General features: G+C 34.8%; 1 protein-coding gene across 2 annotated transcripts in view; it reads right to left on the bottom strand.

The window, feature by feature from the left end:
- LOC122628197 overlaps positions 1 to 10632 on the bottom strand; it is a 34487-nt gene that overhangs the window by 23226 nt on the left and 629 nt on the right. Inside the window, exons 1-2 of one of the 2 annotated variants that reach the window (XM_043810212.1) lie at positions 6832 to 7234; positions 6297 to 6710 (exon numbers count right to left, since the gene is read on the bottom strand). The gene's annotated coding sequence lies outside the window, so the exon portion shown is untranslated. Of the gene's footprint in view, positions 1 to 6296; positions 6711 to 6831; positions 7235 to 10632 lie in introns of those variants that run through there. The other variant, XM_043810213.1, reaches the window with a different exon arrangement.

Raw genomic sequence — 10632 nt, 5'->3', positions numbered from 1 at the left:
TATTCCGTAACTTTTTTCTAGTTCGCTCGATGGAACCTTTTGCTACCGAGAAGCTTAGTGTTAAACGACACGACTTTGATCTGCTAAATAGATTATTGTTTTTTGTTTTTATTATTTCTTTTTTTTTTATTATTTTTGTTTTTTCAAGATATTATAACACATCGGTCTGTGTTTTCTTCAAATCTATCCTACGAGAAGTACTTACGTATAAATGAATAATTAATGTATAGTGTGCCTGTGTCGGTATTTTTTTTTTTTTTTTTTTTTTTTTTACGTAACAAGTATACGTTTCAGAAATAGAATTTTACTTCTTTCGGTAAAATTTTGCAATTTGTATTTTAACGTGCCATTTTAATTTAACATCGATTCGAACGCGAAACCTCGTAGGAATCGTGCTCTCATGCCTTTCATAATCACATGAAAGCGGATTTCTTCGCTCATTAAGGGAAATGTCGATCGCAGCAATTTGCTGCGTTTAACTAACGATCGATTGGTTACTTTCTCCGCTTTGAGACGTTACTAAAAGCGATTTCGAATAGGCGTAAATCTTCCACTGTTTCAGAAAGGAAGAAAGAAAGACAGAGAGAGAGAGAGAGAGTGAAAGAGATAGAGAGAGAAAGAGAGAGCAAATCACATGAGCCTTAAGGTAAGAAAGAAGATGATTCGACGACGATTCGAAACTTTAAATCGACTCACGATGTACTCGATGCCTTCCGTTAACAACTTTTTAAACGTCGTACGATCTTATCGAGTACGGTGAACCGCCATGAAATCGAACGTAAATCGTCTGTAATTTCACCCACGTGCCACCCAGCATCCCACGGTCCATTCATCGAAGCACGTTCCTCGTACTTCGACTCCCCCCGGCTCTTCAGATGGAAGGATAACGCATGTATCTTCCCAACGTCTTATTAATATTCACGCACATTAACATCATCGAAAAGTTCATGAGCCATATAAATATATAGCTTATCGTGTATGTTAAAAAATTTTTAATTCGTGAAAATTATTGTAATTGATTTTCCATGATTAATAAAATAACATTCCGAAAGTTGAAAACTTCATTCAGAATTTCATCGAATTTATAAAATAAATTAATTAATGTTTAAGAAATCTGTATTGTGCCGTGTGTGATGTGTCTGTGTGTGTCCTTTATTAAAAAAAAAATGAAAAAGAAAAAATTAAGCAATTTTCAATCGTCTTCTTTATTTCTTTTTTAATTTACATTAATTATTGTTACGTATGCGTCATTCTTAAACACTGTTGACCGACTACCTTACGTAATTATGAACGCTTTTTAGCAAATATTAAAATCAATATAAAAACACATCAGTGACTCGCTTAAACCAAAGTGAATATTAATAACTTTATTTTCATACTAATTATTTGAAATTTGATATGTGTCTAATTAGAGGAATCATTAAATAATCATTAATATATCCTAATAATTGTGAACATAAAAAAAAGATAAATAAATTTTACAATCAAATTAATTGCGTTACTTTTAATGATAACATTTGAGTAAAAAAAAATAAGTTAACAATATCAAGTCAGTCAACAATATGTTGATATAATTTTCATTGACTTGTTTTACAAAAAAAGGATAGGGAGAAAGAGAGAGATGAGGATGACATAAAAATGTTTGATATCAAGATTAAATTTAAATTAAAATGAATTCTTATAATGGATGATAATGATTCCTATTTTATTACTTTCCGTAATAACTTCAACGAAGATGATGAGCGGAGATAATAATTTGACCGAAAAAAAAAAGCTAATTCGATATGTCTGCAGTCGACAATGCGTTAACACAAGTCATTTATATTACAAAAAGAGAAAAGAAGACAAAGAGAATATCATCTCAAAATATGAATTAAAAATAATTCAATTTTACATACTATTTTCAAAAATATTTCACTGGAAAAAAAATAAGTCGATAAATTTCAACAATATGTTAATATTATAGCCATCGATTTATTTTACAAAAAAAAAGATATATATACATATATATGCCACACACATATTATGTATATACATATATAAAGACGAGGTATCGTTACTTGATCATATGAAGGAGACAAAAGAAAAGAAGAAAGAAAGAGAGAAAGAGAAAGAAAGAGAAAGAAAGAGAGAGAGGAGTCGCGCGTGTCGCGCGTACGACAAGGCCCAGAAGGGAACATGAATGAAGCTCCCATTCATGCCCTCAGAGAGCCCTACCTACTTGCACCTACTGTAGCCCTTGTTTGTACCGTCTATGGGAGCTTGCTTGAGAAGGCAGAACGACGTCGTCGTCGTCGTCTTCGTCGTCGTCGTCGTCGTCGTCGTCATCGTCGTCGTCGTCGTCGTCGTCGGCGCCGCTGCTGCTTACGCGCTCGCGCTCACGCTCATTCGCCAAGCGGAAAGAAAGAAAGAAATAAGTAACGTAAGTAAGTAAGTAAGTAAGTAAGTACATACGTACGTAGAAACAGGCACGCACGCATGCACTCACGCACGCATTGGCGCTTTTACGTTAGCCGGTTCATGTCGCGACAAAACGTGTATATACGTATGTATACGTGTGTGTATACGTTTGTACGCGTGTATGCGTTGTATGTCTGTGTTTCACGAAGCGCCGGTGTACACGTGATCGCCATTGTTGATCGCTTCGCAGCGCCAGGTTGGCGCGTTATTCCGACTTTTTGCGAACGGAGCTACCGTATACTCGTTTCCTTCGGCTCGTGTGCCGCGAGAGATATCCGCGAATAGGAAGAAGACGAAGAAGGAGGAGGAGGAGAAGGAAGAAGAGGAAAAGGAGGAGGAAGAGGAGGAGGAGGAGGAGGAGGAGGAGAAGAAGAAGAAGAAGAAGAAGAGGTTGCTTCTCTCATTCATCGATGTACTCGCAAGATTCTGTTATCTTTGCGAGGATCATCCGATCGGAGTCCGAGATCGAGACCGAGATCGAGACCGAGATCTAGACCAAGATCGAGACTTGGATGGCAAGTATGAGAATTGTGCTACAGCAGAATCTCTCTCTCTCTCTCTCTCTCTCTCTCTCTCTCTCTCTCTCTATCTGTCTTTTCTTTTTTTTTTCCTTTTTGTTTTATTGGCATGTTAGAATTTTTATTTAACGTCGTTTTATTATATTATAGGACTAAGATGGAAAATATGAGAATCGATGTATTACTGTAGAATCTTTTCTATTAAAACATTCTAATTCTTATTTTTATTTGTTTGTGACATGATAATGTTAGAATAACAAGTATGAGAAGTTTAATTTTTAGTTATATCTTTTTATTGTAAGCTAACAATATGATACCAAGTATGAGAATTATATTGTAGAATATTTATTATTCGAACCTTCTAACTTTTTATACGTATCTTCTTAATTTTTTATTAAATGATTCGATTAAATTATATATTAATATAATAAATAAATATATGAATAATGATACACTAAGGTTTTTATTATTGAAATCCTGTAAATTTCTTTCTTTTTCCCCTTTTTCTTCCGTTTTTATCGGATGATTAAATTATTCATTCTTTCTAAATATGTCATTCATTGTTTGAATAACAATGTGCATTACGTCGTTTGTATAATGAAACGAAAGAAATGAGAAACGTATTAAAAAACGAAACAAAGATACGAGATTTAATTGCTGCGAACGTATAAAGGACTTAGATAAAGTCGCAAGAAACGTTGATTTCGTTCCGTAAATCTTGTCGATTCGGTTTTGGTCTCGACTTTGTTCGATAACGTAGCATGGAAATTAAAATGGCAGTCGAAACGATTTATCGTTATGTTATACATGTTGTAAGCGAACGACGGTACACCGATAAGGTAAATTATGTTTGGAGTTAAATCAGAAAGATAAAAAAAGATGTAGCACAAGAAGGACAAGAAAAAGAAAAAGAAGAGGAAAGGAGGAACTTTTCGTTCCTCTTCCTGAAAAAAAATGACTTCATCCACGGACGATTCCAAGGATCTCATTGGAGGTCAAATAGACATTCGTAATCGCGGATGCGTGAAGAAGCTTCAAAATAACAGTTGTTCTTATCTCGCTTGTATCGATCAAGATTAGGTGGAGTAAATGAAAATATTTCCTCGCGAAGAATATAACGTCTCTCTCTCTCTCTCTCTCTCTCTCTCTCTCTCTCTCTCTCTCTCTCTCTCTCTCTCTCTGTGTCTCGTAGATCCTTTCCTTTCTTCTTGTTTATCATACATCATTAATCACGAGACATGAATTGTTTTTATTTGTCCGTTAGACTTTCAACGAATAGATTTCTTTCTAATTTAAATGTTTGATGACGTATAATATATGACACGTTTGTGATACAAAGATTAACTACGATTCGATCTTAAAATTAATTCTTTCATAATCATTCTTCATGCGAATTCTTACAATGGATTATTTATAACAAGTTTTCTATTTCAAATTGATTTATCTTTTTTATATCACATATAATCTTCCTTTTGATGAGTTATTTATTTTTATATCACCGATCACTAATATTCGCTCGATGATCCTAAATTGTCGATCAAACGTTAAAACAATTTGTATTATTTTAATAATAATAATAATATTAATATTAATAAGAATAATAAATGTTATCCGTTTCATTATTCTTTTAAAATTCTTCGTTAATGGATAGTCACGACCTTTCGTATTTTTCGAAAGCGCGAACTATTCGACGCGTTTCAAGGGACTCGTTGCGCGTAAGGCCCATATTAAAGATTATGCTAATGCGCAGCAGCGTCTTTCAGATCGCTATCGTATTCTGGCTTTTTACGCGAAACCTGCAGGCAAGTAACCAGGTACATACATATACACAACCCGTCGCGTTAAATTCCTTCGGTTATTTTCTCTCTTCGCATCGCAAGGACCGGCATAGAGATGTTATGATAGTCTCAACGATTAATCGCACGTCGCTTCGAGCGTGCGCGAGCGAATGCGAACGCGGTTACCATCTTGGATGGTAAATAAAGGCGATCTTGACCTTTCGACCGTTAAACGTCCTTTGTCTACGCTGTTTCCTCACATGTTACATTGTTAAGCCTCCAAAAGAGAGAGAGAGAGAGAGAGAGAGAGAGAGAGAGAGAGAGAGAGAGAGAGAGAAAGAGAGAGAGTAAAAATACTCAGCTTCCTACTTGCTCTTTAAATTAATTGCTAATTTTCTACATTTTCTTAAGTTTCTATTTTTATATCATCCTTCTTTATTATATTTACTAAAAAAACAATAAATTTATTTTCTTCGTTTATTCTTTATTCCCTTTTTGTCTATTTTATGAAAATGACGTCTAGTTGCACATACTGCTCGGATAGAAAACGCTTATTTTTCCTGATTTCTTTTCCTTTTATTTTCCTTTTTTTTATATAGATATATATTCATCCATAAAGGAAATGTCATCATTTCGCGATTCTTTTCTCTTTTTCTTTATACTAGTAAATTGATTTATCTCTGAACGATTAAGAAGGAAGGTGTCGAAAAGTGTCTGCGAACGAGGAGCGAATAGAAATCTCGATACTTTCGTTTGACAAGAGGGCTGGCAAGTTTGCACGTATCTCTAGATAGATACATATAATGATCTAGGGATCGTAAATTACCGATAGCTATTATCATTCCGATCGCGGTTTATAAGAATATCCAGTGTGGGTAATCTATTGTGTGTATTAGTCTCTCTTACTCTCTCTCCCTCTCTCTCTCGTTCTTTCTCATTTGATGATATAATGACGTTTATAACCGGCTTGATCGAATTCTTGCTCTAGTGACGAATGTCTCTATTCGACCGAACGCAAAGTCGATTTCATTAGAAGAAAACAAATTGTCCGATTAACTGAACATTCCTGATGATTCTTCCACAATGTTTCAAATAAAAGAAATTAAAGAATCAAAAAAATAAAAATGAAAATAAAAAATGAAAATAATAAAAAATATATATATATAAAAGAAAATAAAAAATAGAAACGAAGAAAAATATGTAAAACCACACGCGTGAGAAATATTTTTCAAAAGACGCGCGTCGTCATTTGGTAGCGCGCGCATACTGCGTTAGACTTTCGTAGCAATTATTAAATTACTTGTATGATCTATTTTCGTTGCGGGATTCTCGTAAAGTGCAGAAACGACGCCGCGATGTGTCTCGACTGAAATAATGAAAATTTTCAAACACGTTCGGTACAAACGAACGTTTTCGTTTCTTCGAAATGCAAAATACAAAAAAGAAAAAATATTAAGATTTAGAACGAAGAAAAATCGAAAGGAAAAATTTGCGATTATTAATTTTATTAATTAACATTACGATTAGATTAATTACTCACCGTCGAGAAGGAATCCATAACGAGAATTATACTGACGTTGTCCACTTTGTCAACGAGCAAGCTCCTTCCTTTTTCCACTTCGTCGAAGACGACGAATTCTTCGTTTCTAAAGGAACGAACGAATTCAAAATTACGTATAACGATAAATTCTCACGTCCGTCTCGTCGTTCTTCTTTCCTCTATCTTCGGAGCACAAGCAAGTAAAATCCATCAGTCCAGAATCCCCGGCTTCGCACTTTCGTAATATTATTTTCGAACAAGAACACGATAAAATAATCACAAGTATCTTATTTCTCAAAGTTCCCAGCACTTAACATTTTTCCTTTTCTTTTTCCTTTTCCTTACTTTATTTGATTTATCTTTCGTCGTTTTTTTCTCTTTTAGAGTCCTCGAGTTTCTTTCAAGTCCAACTCGCTTCTGACGAGTAAATGGAAAGGTAAATGAGGAAGAAAGAAATCAAGAAATAAAGAAAGAAGAAAATAAAGAAAAAAAAAAGAAGAGACGCACGATCTTTCCTCACTTTCCCGTTGGTTACCTCTTCCTTTCCTTTTTTTTCCCTTGTACGATTTCTTTTCAAATTTCGATAGATCGAAAGTTCGATTTCGCGCGCAACGAGCGAACGCACGGCACGTACGGAGTATCGAGAACGCGTTTGCCTGTCGGAACGTCTGGCGCGCGAGCGTTAAGTCGAGAGAGACACGAGGAACGACGAAGACGACTACTACTCTCTGAATCCTCTGTTAGTGTTTGTGTTTCTCTCTTTCTATGTGTATGTCAGAGAAAGAGAGAAACATAGATAGACCAAGAGCGGTTCTCGAGCGCGCGTTCGAACCGATGCGTCGCGCGAGCACGATTCGAGCCTACTATTCGTCCGCGTTCGACCGGCTTCGCCAACGCTCGGCCCCCTTCGACGCGCCTGGTCCATTGCGCGGGCGGATGCTGTCGAGCTACGATCGGGATCGCACTCGAACCCTCGATAGAAACGCGTTCAACGCGCGTCAAGATCATCCTCGCGTTGGCCTTCTTTTTTCCTTGTCTTTTTTTTTTCCCCTTTCGTTCTTTCTTTCCTTCATTATTACGTCGTTTTTCTTTCTCTTTCTCTTTAACTTTATCTTTATCTTTATCTTTCCCTTTCTCTTAACCCTCTACGTATCTATATTCAAATCGTTTTTATTATTGTCTAAAAAAAAAAAGAAAAAATGGGAAAGAAAAAGAACAAATTACATAATAAGAAACTTGTGGTATAACTTATACTTAAGAAACATTAACTTTCGAACATGAATTAATTATTATTATTTGTGTGGTGAAAACGTGGAATGAGATTTTGAAAGATATAGATAGTATACGAGTGCGCGATTTTTTATTTACATTGAGTTTTATAGAGGATTGACATTTCTTTAATGAACTTTTTTTTTTTTCTTGTTTCTTTATTCGTTACTGGTTAACGATATTTGAGAAGATATTTTTATCGATTATTTTATGACTGATGAAGTAGTAAGTTTTATATTATCCTATTTTATTTATTCGTCATCTTCTTTTGCATCTTCTTCAAAATTAATAAATCTTTATGATATCGATTTAAATATTCCAAATTTATTTCTTTGACTTTTATGGAAAAGATTTTCTTGACATTTGTCATACAAACAGTCATACGAATTAATAAAAATTTGTTAATTATAAAAATACAAATTAGTTACAAAAAACAAAAGTATATTATTTTTTGAATGCAGCAACGATTTATAAAAGTTCCTTTATCTGAATTTCTTAAAGCACTCGGCTTCTTTTTTTTCTTTTTTTTTTATTATTATTTAATGTTTCAATCTTTACTCTGTTCTCCGTTTTAGCTTCGAGCGGATGGATACGTACCAGTTACTAGAAACATAGACAAAAAAAATTGTGAACCTGCGTCGAAGCGTACAGCCATTCACGAGATTAGCTTAGTTGCGTGACTGTTCGAGCGTGATATTCGAAAGTGCCGGACGGAGTAATCGAATCTTGGAAGTTCGAACGGGACGTATTATACAGGGTGGTCTAACGATTGTTGTAACATCCCGTATATGTAAAACGAATAAAAAGTGTATAGAAGAAAAATTCTTCTTCCTGCGGAGCTCTATCTTATTAAAAAAAAAAAGAAAAAATAAATAAGTCGACTTTAAATATCGATCGTATAAGATTGTAACCAACGTCTATATAATTTTAATATTCTATATAATTTCTATATAATTTTAATATAATTTCTATATAATTTCTATATAATTTTAATATAATTTTTAATCGCCAATTAGAACACGATTTTGGAATCATCCTGTATACTTTGTTTATACGTACCAACGTTATTGTTGATTAGTAAAATAATTCTTAAAAGATTTCGTCGATAGATAAATAGTAAAAATAATACATCGATCCTTGGCTAATATCGAGCCGAGAGATCTTTCAACGAGATCGATCAGAAACAGAACTCGAGAGTCGGATTACTCAAGAAAGACTCGGATTATTACGGGTATCGACTTCCTGAGAAACAACCTACTTTCGGTCAAGTGTATAATATAGTCAAATGTATGATTGATTGCAAAAGCGTTACTGGAAGCAATACCACGCCCATTTCCAGACGGTGACACGACATCTGCTAAATCCTATTCTATCACGGAGGATAATATCCGTCTCGTGTTTCTTTTTCTTTCTTTTTCTTTTTTTACTGCGACAATCTTAACGATCGGCTATCATCGAAACGACAACGCGTATATGTTTCCTTGCCCTCGATTAAAATTCTGACACGTGCGATATCAAAATGAAAAAGGAAGAATATCGTTTCCTATTTCTTTTTTATTTTCAATTATGAAATAGAATTCCTTTTCGACGGTATAATTTAGTAATTGGAGCAATTATGAAGTAGGATTTCTTTTTGACGGTTTAATTTATTAATCATAGTGTATTCCATCACAGCTTAAAATATGTCAAGATGAAAAGGGAAGAAGATCTTTTTGTTTCAATGAAGAAATAGAATTCTTTTCCAACGATATAATTTACTAATTGAAGTAATCATGAAATAGAATTTCTCTTTGATAGTTTCATTTATTAATCATTGTGTAGTCCATTACGATCTAGAATAATTCAATTCGATACTTCAACGATAACATACGTAGAGTGTCTTACCTAAACCGTATCAATATAAACGTATATTTATATTTGCAAATAATTTACGTTTTTATGTCTTTTTACATAAAAGAACACTCTCAATGGTAAAAATGAAACGAACATATTTAGTAGTAAAACCTAGATAAATCCCGATGTATATAGAATGTTAAAAGATGTCTACACTTTTGCAATTACACGACGACAGAGTAGTCAGCGACAAATTGCGAAGGACTAACAATAAATAAAAAAGGAAAAAAAGAAGAAGAAGAAGAGGGAGTATGCATGACATAGTCGAGCGTAGCACCTTCGTAACGGCAAAGATTACTTCCGGAGAGTCTTCAAAGCAAAGCAAAGCAAGGCAAGGCAAGTCAAGTCAAGTCAAAGCAAAGCAAAGCAAGCGGCTGTGGTAGGAACGGCTCGTCCCTGTGCTCTCTCTACGTGTCTGCGTGTAATTACGTAAACCAGATGGTACGGGCAACGGTCACGGTTCGCGATTGCAGTTACTTATATACTAAAATGACCGAGAGATACGATGGAGTAAGTGAGGACTGTAATTCCGTTCGAAGTAAATGCGCCCACGCGCGCTCGCACCAAAGAAGGCTAGAACCGAAGCATGAATTTGTCGCGTATTCGTTCATAGAAAACCAAAAGAGAAGGAGAAACAGAGAGATAGATAGATAGATAGATAGATAGGTAGATAGATAGATAGATAGATAGATAGATAGGTAGATACAAAATATGGTATAGAAAATGTTCTAATTTACGACTTGCCATACGTGAAATTACTATTTATTAACACTTTACTAAACGCAAACCATATTCGAAAATAAACCGCATCTGAGAATATCATTAATAAATCGTACTTTGAATGGATTTGAACTGGGAAAGGATCGGTCACGCTATTATTCGTAATTAAGGTGATTAATTTGCGAGTGCCAAGCGTTTGAAAGTTCGAACGTGGAAAACGCGTCTCGATTATTCAAATATTCTCTCTCTTTCTTTCTCCCTCTCTCTCTCTCCCTCTCTCTCTCTCTCTCTCTCTCTCTCTCTCTCTCTCTCTTTCTCTTTCTTACTCGCGTTTATACAGACTAGTAGAGAGCATGTACTCCGGCACCTCGAAGAAACAGACTTTCGAGCATAGCGATGGTATGCGGACACACTCGTTCGCTAAATTATGCGGCTTTTCGCGTTGCGAATGCTC

The sequence above is a fragment of the Vespula pensylvanica genome, chromosome 3 (genome assembly GCF_014466175.1).
Source record: "Vespula pensylvanica isolate Volc-1 chromosome 3, ASM1446617v1, whole genome shotgun sequence".
Classification (NCBI taxonomy): Eukaryota; Metazoa; Arthropoda; class Insecta; order Hymenoptera; family Vespidae; genus Vespula; species Vespula pensylvanica.
This window is presented reverse-complemented; position numbering and strand designations above follow the sequence as displayed.